The following is a 12865-nucleotide window of genomic DNA, read 5'->3' as shown; positions in this document are numbered from 1 at the left end:
CTGTAGGAACTCGGGCGTTACCTGGCCAGGTGCTGCTCTGGATGGCTTTCTGACCCCCTCACCCTCTCCTTCAATTCCTTCCTTACCGCTGGGGCTAGAGGCTGGTAAACACCCTTTCCAGAGCTCCTGTCCCCTGGTGTCCTGTGAGGGTCTGCGCCGGGAGGGACTGGCCAGCGGGGCTGGGAGAAGGGTGGAAGGAACAGGCTTCCTTTATTCCCAGCTGAGCACCCTGGCTGCCTTTCCCGTGCGGAGTCCCTTCAGCAGCTCTGATTGCAGATTTGCTGTCACACCGTACAGCTGGGTTCCTTCAGCCGATGGGGAGTGGGAGGGTGGCTTCCTGCCGTTACGCCTCCATGTCACCCAGTTCCTTATATGTTCCCCCTCCTTGAGACAGACACCTAGAGTGGTTTCCGGTTTCTCGACTAGATGCCAATCGATATAAATGTTTTGAGCAGAGGAGGCTCGGCCTCTGATTCGTGTGGTTTTTGTTTTTATTGGCTGAGGTGCACAGTGCTTGACAGGCGATCTCGTTCCCAGACTAGGGATTAGACCCAGGCTGCAGTGGTGAAAGCACTGAATCCTAACCACTGGACCACCAGGGAACTCCCCGATTTGTGTATTAAGTCACTCTCATTGCTGTGTTGAGAGAAGACGCTGTGGGGGCAAAGGTGGAGGTGGGAGGCCAGAGGGAGGCCACTGCCGTAAGCCTGGTGACAGCTAAGGGTGGCCCAGGCCAGCGTGGTTCCCAGGAAGGGGTCAGAGTGGTGGGACTGTGCATATATTTTGAAGGTAATGCTATGAGGTTTACCTCCGGTCCTTTGTACCCAGAAATATTGCTTATGGCCACCTGCCTGCAAAACATGTCTGAATTTTTTGCCTACTAGTGGACATAAGTTTGCTTAAAAAAAAAATCCGCTTTCTGATGTGTGTTCTACAAGCATCACCAGTAGGCTTGGCAGGTCAGGGGTGAGTAAGTATAGTGTGAAGTTAGCCAACTAAGACTCCTAAAACTCCAAGACTTCTTTCAGAGCCAGAAACAAATATCATGGTGAGGCTATGATCAAAATAAAAATGTTATATCCTTTGAAAGCTGAAAAATTTTATTTCATTTTATAAATTTTTTATTTATTTTATTTTTTTTTTTTTGCTTTTTAGGGCTTCACTTGTGACATATGGAGGTTCCCAGGCTAGAGGTCAAATCTCAGCTGTAGCTGCTGGCCTGCACCACAGCCACAGTAATGCAGGATCTGAGCCTCGTCTGTGACCTACACCACAGCTCATGGCAACACTGGATCCTTAACCCACTGAGCAGGACCAGGGATTGCACCTGCATCCTCATGGATGCTAGTCAGATTTGTTAACCACTGAGCCACGACAGGAACTCCAGAAAGCTGAAAAAATTTAAATGAATATATGTTTTCAAAAGACACATCTATCCATCCATTTATTGATCAAGCATTTTTTCACCGGCTCTCACCTGTGTTTCAGGCCTTTGGACTAAATCCTCAGGATCTGAAGGTGAAAATAGTCTGATTACTTATCACTGATGAGATTATAACCTTGGGTCTCTAGGCAGCGTAATGAATGAACCTGGCCTTGTACCTTGGGCGGGGGCGGGGAGGGAGGAACCCACCTTTGATCTTTCACCAGTGACTCAATTCCTCTGCTCCGCAAGGCCGGCTGGGCCAGCGTGGGGCTGAGTTGCAGAATTTGATTACTCAATTATTTATTTTAACATGCGCCTATCGACTGTACTGTATGCAGGACACAGTTTTAAACTCGCCACACTCACTAACACCTTGCATCGTCCTAACAACTGAATTAATTCAGTTTAGGGATCACCTCGTAATTCCCACAGGGTGTTCCTTCCACTGACTGCCACATCCACCCAGCCCGTGTCTGTGATCCTTAGAAACCCCTTGCCTTACTAGGCCTTTGCGAAAGTCACAAACGGGATGAAAATGGGGGCCCATGCTGTGCTATAGTCTTGAGACACCTGACTTAGCAAGACTCCTTCTGCTGACTTGCCAGCCACGTACAACCACCTCGTTGGTTCTTCCTTTCTTTTCTGCCTTTCCATCCTGGTTTACTGTCTGTTTTTATTAATTTGTTAGCTGGGATAACTCATCTTCACCGCCCCTGTTCCCAAATGTGTCTTAGCTTCAGAGCCTGTCTGCCCCCCACAAAGATCTGTAGAGCCAGTGGTGTCCTTCCACAGACCCCACCCTTCTCGGAAGACACTTGTGGTTTGACATGTGAAATGGCTTATCTTCCTGTCCTTTCCTGTCCAGGGGGTTCTGTGGGGTGAGGAGGGCATAGAACAACTACTTTTCTGGTGTTTTGTTTTGTTGTCTTGTTGCTTTCTAGGTCTGCACCTGCAGCATATGGAAGTTCCCAGGCCAGGGGTTGAATTGGAGCTGCAGCTGCTGCCCTACGCCACAGCCACAGCAACGTGGGATCCGAGCCACTTCTGTGACCTACACCACGGTGCAAGGCAATGCTGGATCCTTGACCCACTGAGCGAGGCCAGGCATCGGACCCGCGTCCTCATGGATACTAGTTGCTTTCATTTCCACTGCGTGACAGTAGGAACTCCCACTTTTTTCTCCTTTTATTTGGCTTCCTCTCCCCCGCACCCTCCCTCCCTCCCCCTGAGATAAGATCCTTTTTGAAGAGAGTGTTGCATGTTTAAAGTATTTATTTTGAAATCCACATAATTTACCTTTCCAAAGACATCAGTTGAGCTTACCTTTATAGGGAAGATGATGTTCTTACCTTAAGTCTGAAAATATGAATCACTGCGGTAAGATACTCATTTAGACCTGCGCCAGTGACACTCAGGAAAAACTCCTGTGGTTCACTAGAGCGTCACGTGACAGAGTTTTACGATAAAGGTAAATTTGACAGGAATGTTCGCACTTGTTTTTACCATCTGTCCTCATTAGTTGCCTCTCCTCATTTTCTAATGAAACCCAGTAATTATAGAGAGTTCACATTCATGCAATCACCAGGGGGAGAAAGGGAGCTGTGGCAGTGTCAGAATGAGGCAGGTAATGACTGCCTGTCTTAAAGAACATGTAGGAAGGGAAAGACTTAGAACCATCATTTGGCAGAACTTGCCCATTGCTGGAGGGTGGGATAGTGGGGGCGGAGGTAGGGAGAGGGCAGTTAAATCAGGCCTTGGCAAAACTACCTTTATCTCTTTTAACACCATAAGATTCCCCTCTCTCTCTCTCTCTCTCTCTCTTTTTTTTTCCCTTTTCTTTTCTTTTCCGGGCTGCACCGCAGCACATGAAACTTCCCAGGCTAGGGGTTGAATCAGAGCTGCAGCTGCCGGCCTGCACCACAGCCACAGCAATACCAGATCTGAGCTGCATCCGTGACCTACACTGTAGCTTGTGGCAACTCAGGATCTTTAACCCACCGCTCGAGGCCAGGGATCCAACCTGCATCATCGTGGATACTAGGTGAGTGATCAACCTGCAGAGCTGCAAGCAGTGGGAACTCCGAGATTCCTTTTGTTCAGGCCCCTCAGCAGCACTTTTGTCCAGCTCCCAAGCCCTTCTTTCCCTAGTAATGATTATTTCTCAGAAGATTGGGGCCATTAATTCACACTAAGATGTGAATGGCTAGTGGAGTCTTGACTGTGCCTGCTTTTAGGTCCACCGTGTTATAACATGCGATGACTGTGGTGTGCTAGGCCAGCAGTTGCAGCCCCGGTTCAATCCCTAGCCTAGGAACTTCATACGCTACAGGTGTGGCTGGAAAAAGAAAAAAAAAAAAAAACAAAAAACCAATAGGTCTTTAAAAAAGAAAAAAAAGACTATGACTCTTTCTCTGGCCTTTCTTGCCTCCTTAACTAATGCAGCAGCTGCTGTGTTGTCAGCTGCGTTGTGGAGAGGCCACATGGCCAGGGACAGAGGGTGGCTTCTGGCCAACAGCCAGGGAGGAATGGTGGCCCTCAGTCCACAACCCGCCAGGAACTGAATCCTGGAGACAGCTGTGCACGTGAGCTTGGAAGACACTCCTTTCCTAAGTGAGCCTGAGACTCAGCCATGGCTGAGGTCGTAAAAGCAGCCTGTGAGAGGCTTGGAGCCAGAACCATTCAGCTAAGCCCTGCTCACATCCCTGGCCAGTGGGATGGTAAACTTTGAGATAATAAATGTTGTTTTAAGCCAGTAAGCTTGGGGGCCACTAGTTACATAGGAAGAGATAATTACCATAAGGTAAGACCACCTCTGTCTCCGTCCTTATTGAGAGATCATTTCAATTCAAAGGGTTTTCCCGTGGAGTGAAATTACACATAATCATTTGTTCTTTGTTTAACGCTCCATTTAGTAAACTCATGAATCTAATACCCAAAAATGAAAACCAGTTTTTCTTGGGGCCTTTAAAAGAGTGATTACAAATTTATTAAGCATGGCATTTTACGCAATGGAAACTAACTTCACTTATATATCTGGAATGGCTTATCCCTTTAAACACTTGAAAACCTTGATTCACAAACATATAAAACAGAGCCTGTAGAGCTTATTGTAAATTTACTTGAAAGCACCAGTATCATGGGTTTAATGCCTTTCTTTTTCTCTCCTGTTTTTCTATGTATATTTTGATATATCCTCAGGCTTTCAGCATTATTCTTTTTATTGCTTTCCTTGGGTCACAAAATCTTTGGCAGATCCTGAAGAAAAGATTGCCTTATCAGAGCAGCCAAATTACAGGACTTGACTTATTGACTGATTAATTCTTGGTCATTGTGGTTTGTTTCTCCCGAGGTGATTCCAACCCAAACCACCTTTTTATAGTAAGCTTTGTTATACTTAAATTACCTCTGTTAATATCCATGAGACTATTTCAGTCCTTATCTTTTGCCTAGGGTTTTAACTTTGCAACCTAACATCTATCTCCGATTTTTAAAAAATTATCACTTGGCCATCGTCATCTAACCTATTATCTTGTCCTAGTCAAGACAAGATACTGATGTTGTCCGCTAGCATTAAAGGGTTACATCTCCCTTATTAGCATCAGAATGTAACATTGTAACATGCTAGGACTCCAGACAGTAAGTCTGCTCGGTCAGTGTTCTTTTGCAGGTCGTCTGGCAAACACCGTGGAACCCTCTTTCTGGTTGGTTGTTGTGGGTGCTCCCCCAAACCACAGAGTCCTTTCTTTTTTTTTTTTTTTTTTTTTTTTTGTCTTTTGTCTTTGTTGTTGTTGTTGTTGTTGTTATTGTTGCTATTTCTTGGGCCGCTCCCGTGGCATATGGAGGTTCCCAGGCTAGGGGTTGAATTGGAGCTGTAGCCACCGGCCTACGCCAGAGCCACAGCAATGCTGGATCCGAGCCGCGTCTGCGACCTACACCACAGCTCACGGCAATGCCGGATCCTTAACCCACTGAGCAAGGGCCAGGGATCAAACCTTCAACCTTATGGTTCCTAGTCGGATTCGTTAACCACTGTGCCACGACGGGAACTCCGAGAGTCCTTTCTGTTCTCAGCATCTGCTTTTCCTGGGGCTATTTGACTTACAGTTTCCCATGTTTATTCTTCTTAATGGATAAAGTTGGCATAAACATATAAGATTAATAGGAGAAATAGCAAACCTCTGATTATTAAAATCAATAAAAAATAAGTGTGATCTAGTAGAGCCACCATTTTCTATTGAAGTACTCTTTGGGGGCCAACTTCATGTGACCTTCTCTGTTTTGAGCCATTTTGGAGTTCACAGACTGAATTTCACTAAACTCATCCTGTCCTGTCGAGCATGGTAGTGGCAGCGGTGGCGTTGGTGACAGTGATTTTGATGCTCAAATTTTAATTTTATCTCAAGAGACATATCTTTTTTCACATGGGCAAGAGTAAACTGTAGGGTTTAGGGATGCATATGTGAGTGATAAAACACAAAAAATACACGAAAGCCCTTCTTATAAAAGTGCGCATGTGCAGAAGGGGAAGGGGGTTGATCAGACTGAGGTTCCTGGAAGGAGTTTATGGGATGGGAGGCAAAGTTCTATTTTTTGACCTGGGCAGCATACATTTGATGTGTGCGTGTGCGTGTGGGGGTGTGTGTGTTGTATCTGCTTTATTTTTATGATAAGAATTAAAAAACCCCTGTCACCATATGGTCAGTGGGGGGCCTTTTAGACTCACTCCTTGTCCTTCATACACTGCCCTGGACCTTCTTGAAGCAGTTTTACTTTTCGAGACAATAGGATGTTGGGGAGAAGTTCTGAAATGTCTCTTCTGTCCTATATCATGAGATTAGCTACCTTCCAGAGGATTCTGGTTTTGGTTGTTGTTGTTTGGGTTTTTTTTAATGGATTTTTAAAATGGGAAACGACTCCAAAGCACAGGGTCCAAGCCCCGCGATGCCGGTGGGAGTGGGTGGTGAGCACGAGGGCGCTGCTGTTGCGTCGCATCACTGAGAGCTGGAACCACACTTGTTAAGCTTATCACTTCACACCGGTAGTTCCAATGTAACGTACGATAGTGCTAGTCAATACGTTTCTTGTATTATCGAAGATTTTATGCACAACCACCTGTTCTCCTGAATTGACAATCTTTTCAGTATGATGAAGCTCCTGGATGGGGCCAAGACATGCTCTCATAGCACAGTCTGCTCTTTGGTACAAAAGTTTCCAAACTTCTGCAGGTCACATAATTCATAATTTTTTTCTGCACATACGCCAATAAGTTCATAATTTTGTACTAGTTATATTATTGTTTTCTTACTATTTTTATCTAATCCACATTAAACTGAACCCCATAAAGAATTATATTCATACTAAGCAATAATATCTGTAGAGGAGTTCCCGTTGTGGCTTAGCGTTTATTGAACCCAACTAGGATCCATGAGGATGCAGGTTCGATCCCTGGCCTCACTCAATGGGGTTGAGAAGCCAGCGTTGGCAGGAGCTGTGGTGTAGGTCGCAGACACAGCTCAGATCGGGCATTGCTGTGGCTGTGGTGTAGGCCAGCAGCTGTAGCTCTGATTGGACCCCTAGCCTGTGAACCTCCATATGCCATGGGCGCAGCCCTAAAAAGTCAAAAAAAAAAAAAAAATCAGTAGAAACATAGGGTTTCATTGAGGGGCCGTATTTTTCCAGCATCCATTAGGATGGAGGTATGAGTGCTGGAATTTTCACGGCCCCATTTCCCTCACAGCCAAGGACAGCACACCAGTCCTCCCAGCAGGAGGCAGATTCAGAAAGGTAGGGAGAGGAAGCCTGAGCTGCTCAACTTAGTTTGTCCTCCAAACTCGCCACCCCGGCAGAAGTGAGTGAGGGAGCAGAGAGGGGGCAGCATCAGTAAGCTGATGGAGACTTCTGTAAATAAACAGAGGGGAGGTAACTGCTCAAAATACTTGCTTGTCCATATATCGAGTCAAAGCATCTAAGTGCCCCTTTTGGGAAACCCCACCATCGTGACCAGTGTTGGGATGAAGAGCCTGTGAAGGTCACGCTGTCCAGCACGGCTTGGGTAGCTTTTCTGCATCTCGATTTATATGTTATCTTTGGAGGAACAGAGTTAATGTACAAGAGTCTGCATCCAAGTCAGAGTGAGTCATAGCGACAGTGTCCCACATACACCATCGGGGCCACTTTTCAGACACTTGTGTTAAATAAACGGGCGTCATCATCAGAGGCTTCCAGCCCTTTTAATGCCACTGGGTGATATCTTGCCCTCATTTTACAAACCAAATTCCTGACCTCAGGCAAAGGCTTACGAGTTTTCAATTCTTCATTTCCTGAGTCGAGTCAGAGATGCTTATCACAGTCAAATATTTTGATAGGAGAACGTCCTGTGATCAAGCTCTGTAGAATGGCAGTGCTTACAAGAAGAAGTAGAGATATTCTTAACTCCCCCTGCTTCTTTTATAAAGATGAGAAGCGAAGGTCTGAAAAGGAACGGACTCGTCCAAGGTCACGTCCCACTTGACGGGCTTAACCCCAGAATGGAGGGCACCTGACTCTCAGCTTATTAATTTTTAATGCTGCCCCTGGGCCTTTTAATAATTTTTTTGTTTGTTTTACTTTTATTATTTTTTTCTTTTTATGGCCACACCTCCAGCATATGGAAGTTCTTGAGCTAGGGGTCAAGATGGAACTGCAGCTGCGGTCTACACCACAGCCATAGCAACACTGGATCCAAGCTGCATCTGCAAAATACACTGTGGCTTGTGGCAACACCGGATCCTTAACCCCCTGAGCAAGGCCAGGGATGGAACCCACATTCTCAAGAAGACTACAATGAGTTCTTAACCTGCTGAACCACAATGGGAACTCCCCATGGGCCTTTTAAAGTCAAAATGAGGAAGCAATGGGTCTTGGCAGTGAAAAATTATTCCTGTCATTTTCTACCCCTAAAATCCATTTTGAATCTCTCTATCATTTTCCATAGTCCGTACCATCACCACAGTCCAATCAACACCACTTCCTGCTTGGATCACTGCATTAGCCTCAAAACAAGTCCTCCCTTCTCAGCCTCCAGTTCAGTTTCTTCCCTTCACCTGACGCGTTCACTGGAACGCTTTATCTTTTATTTATCTATTTATTTTTACCACCTTCCTTGTACTCATCATATTTCTATTGCAAAAGACAGAAAAACACAATTCAAGTGATGGGTATAAGTCAGTTGGGGCTGAGTTACGCTGCAATAAGGAACAACTCCGAGACGTCCAAGCTGTCATTTCTCTGTCTTGGTTGATGGGAGCTCTGCCCTCAGTGACGCTCAGCCAGGATCTGGGGTTGACAGAGTCTCCACCATTTGGATGTATTTGATTGGCTGGGGGAGAAAACGTGGGCGGTGTATACCAGCTCTTAAAGACTTCTGCCTAGGAGTTCCCCTTGTGGCTCAGTGGGTTAAGGACCTGGTGTTGTTTCTATATCAATGCAGGTTCGATCCCTGGCCTTGCTCAGTGGGATAAGGATCTGGTGTTGCTGTAAGCTGCAGCCTAGGTCAAAGAGGCAGCTTGGATCCAGTGTTGCTGTGGCTGTGGTGTACCCTGCAGCTGTAGTTCCAGTTTGACCCCTAGCCCAGGAATTTCCATATGCTGCACATGTGGCCATAAAAAGAAAAAAAAAAAAAAAAAAAAAAAGGAAAGAAAGCGACTTCTGCCTGGAAATGGCACACATTAAGTCTGCTCACATTATAATGGCCGAATCAAGTCTTGTTTCTAACTTAAAGGGGTGAGAAATGCAGTCCTACCATATGTCCAGGAGGAGCAGGTCCAGGAAAAAAACACTTGTGCCTACCCCACCAGCTCTCGCCAGAAAGGAGTGTGCTGTGTTTCACAAGGGTGGATATAGTCAGGCATCGTCTAAACTGGAGCTCGATGCCGTGAGCTGTGGTGTAGGTCGCAGATGTGTCACACATCTCGTGTTGCTGTGACTGTGGCGTAGGCCTGCAGCTGTAGCTCTGATTGGACCCCTAGCCTGGGAACTTCCATATGCCGCACGTGTGGTTTTAAAAAACAAACCAAAACAAAAAACCTAGATCTCCGGTAATGACAAGGGGATCCATTTCTCAATATTTCTGTCTCTCAGTTATATGTCATCTCCCTCCTAGAGTTGCAAGGTCATGTCTTCACCACACTCAATGCAATGGATAAGGTAGCTTAAACTGAAGGCCTTGGATGGATGGAGCCTTGCTGCTGTGGTTGGCCTCACAGAGACCAGGTTCCCATGTTTGAACCATCTGAATGCATAACTGGCCAGGAAGGTGGCATACACTGTCCACGTCTCGGCCCCATCCCAGCATTGACAGGTGGCAGAAATTTCTCCAAAGCACCACTGCAGTGAGTGTGGAAAGAGTCTGCAAATATTCTGGAGAGAGACTTGGATGATGGTTATAGAAGAATTGAAATGATGTTGGCTAAGAAAATAACAAAAGATATCCAGGACTCTTTTCTTTCTGCTCTCATGTTTAATGTCCCTTTCTTGGGAGGGCTTTCTTTGGTGCACACACCAACTGAACGAGATACCTCTTTTATTATCTCCCAGCAGTCCCTTTACTTATCTTTCAAGGAAGAAGATGTAATTTTGTATTTATTTGCGTGGTGATTTGTTCAATGTCTATTTCCCTTACTAGAAGGTAAGCTCCTTGAGGGCAGGAATGACATTTGACCCTTGAAGAACGTGAGGTTCAGGGTGCGGACCCCACACAGTTGCAAATCGGCAAACTGCCAATTCTGCCAAAAAAAAAAAAAAAAAAACCCACGAAGGAATTAATAAATAACTCACCCAAGAGCAGGCAGGTGAAACGGTTTGGATAGACTCAAATTTTAGTTTTTTTTATTATTATTATTCCCCTTATTGTGATCTTTAATGGAACACAAACTTTCCGCCACACTTAGTTAATTTAAAGAGCTGTAAAATGAAAATGCAAATATTAATTTATTTAAAAAATTGGCCTATAAGTAGACCTGAGCAGTTCAAACCTATGTTGTTCAAGGATCAACTGTCTATCTATTTTGTTTATTGATGTTTCCTTAGTATTTGGAAAACTGCCCAGCACAAGGTGGCTCCCAAAATTTATTTATTAAAAGAAATAACATCAAATACTACCCATTGGGTACTTACAGATTTTAAGATAAAAACGTGGGACAGAATTTGGGGAATTTTGGCTCAAAGATGCATGGCCTGGTATGTCTCACTTTTAGTAAAAGACAGGACAGGGAATAGATTGGACTAACAGTGTGGATTATCAAATGCCTCTACAATAAAGTTTGTTTTTTATTTTATTTTTTCATTCTTTTTAGGCCCACACATGTGGCATATGGAAGTTCCCAGGTTGGGGTCGAAATGGAGCTGCAGCTTCTGGCCTACACCACAGCCACAGTGACACCAGATCTGAGCTGAGTCTGCAACCTATACCACAGCTCGAGGCATCACTGGATCCTTAACCCACCATGTGAGGCCAGGGATCGAACCTGTGTCCCCATGGATACTAGTTGGCTTCTTAACCTGCTGAACCACAACAGAAACTCCCTACAATAAACTTTGGACTGCAGCAAAGTGAAAAAACAACTTTCCAAAAATCTATAAATCATCATAGCATATTAAAATGTAAAAAAAACCTAAATAGGAGTTCCCATTGTGGCGCAGGGGAAATGAATCTGACTAGGAACCATGAGGTTGTGGGTTCGATCCCTGGCCTCGATAAATGGGTAAGGATCTGGAGTGGCTGTGGTGTTGGCCGGCAGCTGTAGCTCTGATTAGACCCCTAGCCTGGGAACCTCTGTATGCCAAGGGTGTGGCCCTAAAAAGGAAAAAACAAAAAACAAACAAAAAAACCCACATAAATATATCTATATTTTTCATACTCTCCTTCTGTCTAGGTGTAACATAATCCTGTTATGAACTGGCTTAGATCGGTCCTATTGATTGAAGTATGCAGAGTTTTAAGATTTTACTTTTATTAGTCATTAGTTGTTTAACTTCTGAGAATTTTTGTCTTAAGCAAACTTTCTTCTAATATCTGAGTAAACATACTGGGCCTCAACTTCATCTGTAAACGGTGGATAATAATAGTACCTGGCTTTTGTGATGAGGAAGAAATAAGTTAACACATGCAAATTACCCAAAGCAATTACACAAAGAACAGTGCCCTGCTCATATTAAGTGCCCAGGAAATGTTACCTGTTATTACAAACAGATTGTATGAGTGCTTTTTTCCTTTATTATTTTATTTAAGTAGCAATTTCCCCTACCAGAGCACTTATTTATACATTATTTTATCTGAATTGCATGAAAGATTCAGCACTTAGTGTTTGCAGGGTGCCAGAAATACAAAGAAATGTTAGACCCAGTCCCATCTTTGAGAAATTTGCAATCGAATTCCAGCAAAGTACTTTATCCAATGGCTTGATTTTAGAAGATACCTCTCCAGGGGAGCTAACTTGAGACGGTTCGCTTTTTACCAATTAGGATTTTCCAGGTTGCAGGTAAAAGAATCCAGCTCAAACTGGCTAGAGCGGGTTTGTTTGCTTATGTTATGGGCGATGAAAAGAGTGTGGAATTTGGGAGTCATCTATCAGGGGCTCCAGTGTGTTCACTGAAGGCCCAGATTTTCCCCCTGTTGGTTTCTGTCTTCACCAAGGCTGAGTCCGTATAGGATGTCTGCTAGCCAGAGTTAGGGAGGGACCCGTCCTTATTCATATCCAGAGGAGGAGGAGTTAATTAACAGAAGGCCAAAGTCAACTTTTTTCATGTCTCATTGGTCCAAACTGGTCAGATACCCATTCTATGGCTAATCACTGGCAATGCAGATCATTCCCAGGCCAGTAAGGCCCAGTACCGAAGCTGGGAAAGGCAGTGAAAACCCAAAGGAAAACAGGGTTCTCATTTGAAGACAGAGGACAGAATGAATGCAGAGTAAACGACCAATCATCCCCAGCCCGAGCTTTGCAGAAAGAACCAACTCCTACTTTTCTTTATGTTCTAACATTTCTGTACCAGCTGCACAGATGATGCTTAATAGATGCTGGTAGAAGGAATGAATAGACCCAGGAAGAATTATTTATTCCCCTTACATAGGCCTCCAGAGTCCTAGAAATGTTTGTCCAAGGAACCAGCCTGACCAGTTCTTTCTCGCTTAATTGCCTTCTCCCTTGGCCACCTGCCACCAACCCCATCTAGTCCCAGAGGTGCTGGAGGGGAAGCATGGATTGTCTCTTTCTTCTGAAACCCCATCATTGATTAATTATAAGCTGCGCTGTTCCTCATTCATTCCCAGGTCATGGGGCATCTTTTGGCTGGTTGATATCATCTGTGGTGGTAGATGAGTCGGTCTTTAAAGATTTGTGCCCAGAGAAATTGCCCTTGAAGCTTCCTCTTTACTCCAGCTCTGAGGTCAGGGAAGCAGAT

Source organism: Sus scrofa, chromosome 2 (genome assembly GCF_054392235.1).
Source record: "Sus scrofa isolate SSC_HxYL_T2T_F1_AM1 chromosome 2, Sscrofa_HxYL_maternal_Yorkshire_Landrace_v2.0, whole genome shotgun sequence".
Classification (NCBI taxonomy): domain Eukaryota; kingdom Metazoa; phylum Chordata; class Mammalia; order Artiodactyla; family Suidae; genus Sus; species Sus scrofa.
Note: the sequence above shows the minus strand (reverse complement) of the source record.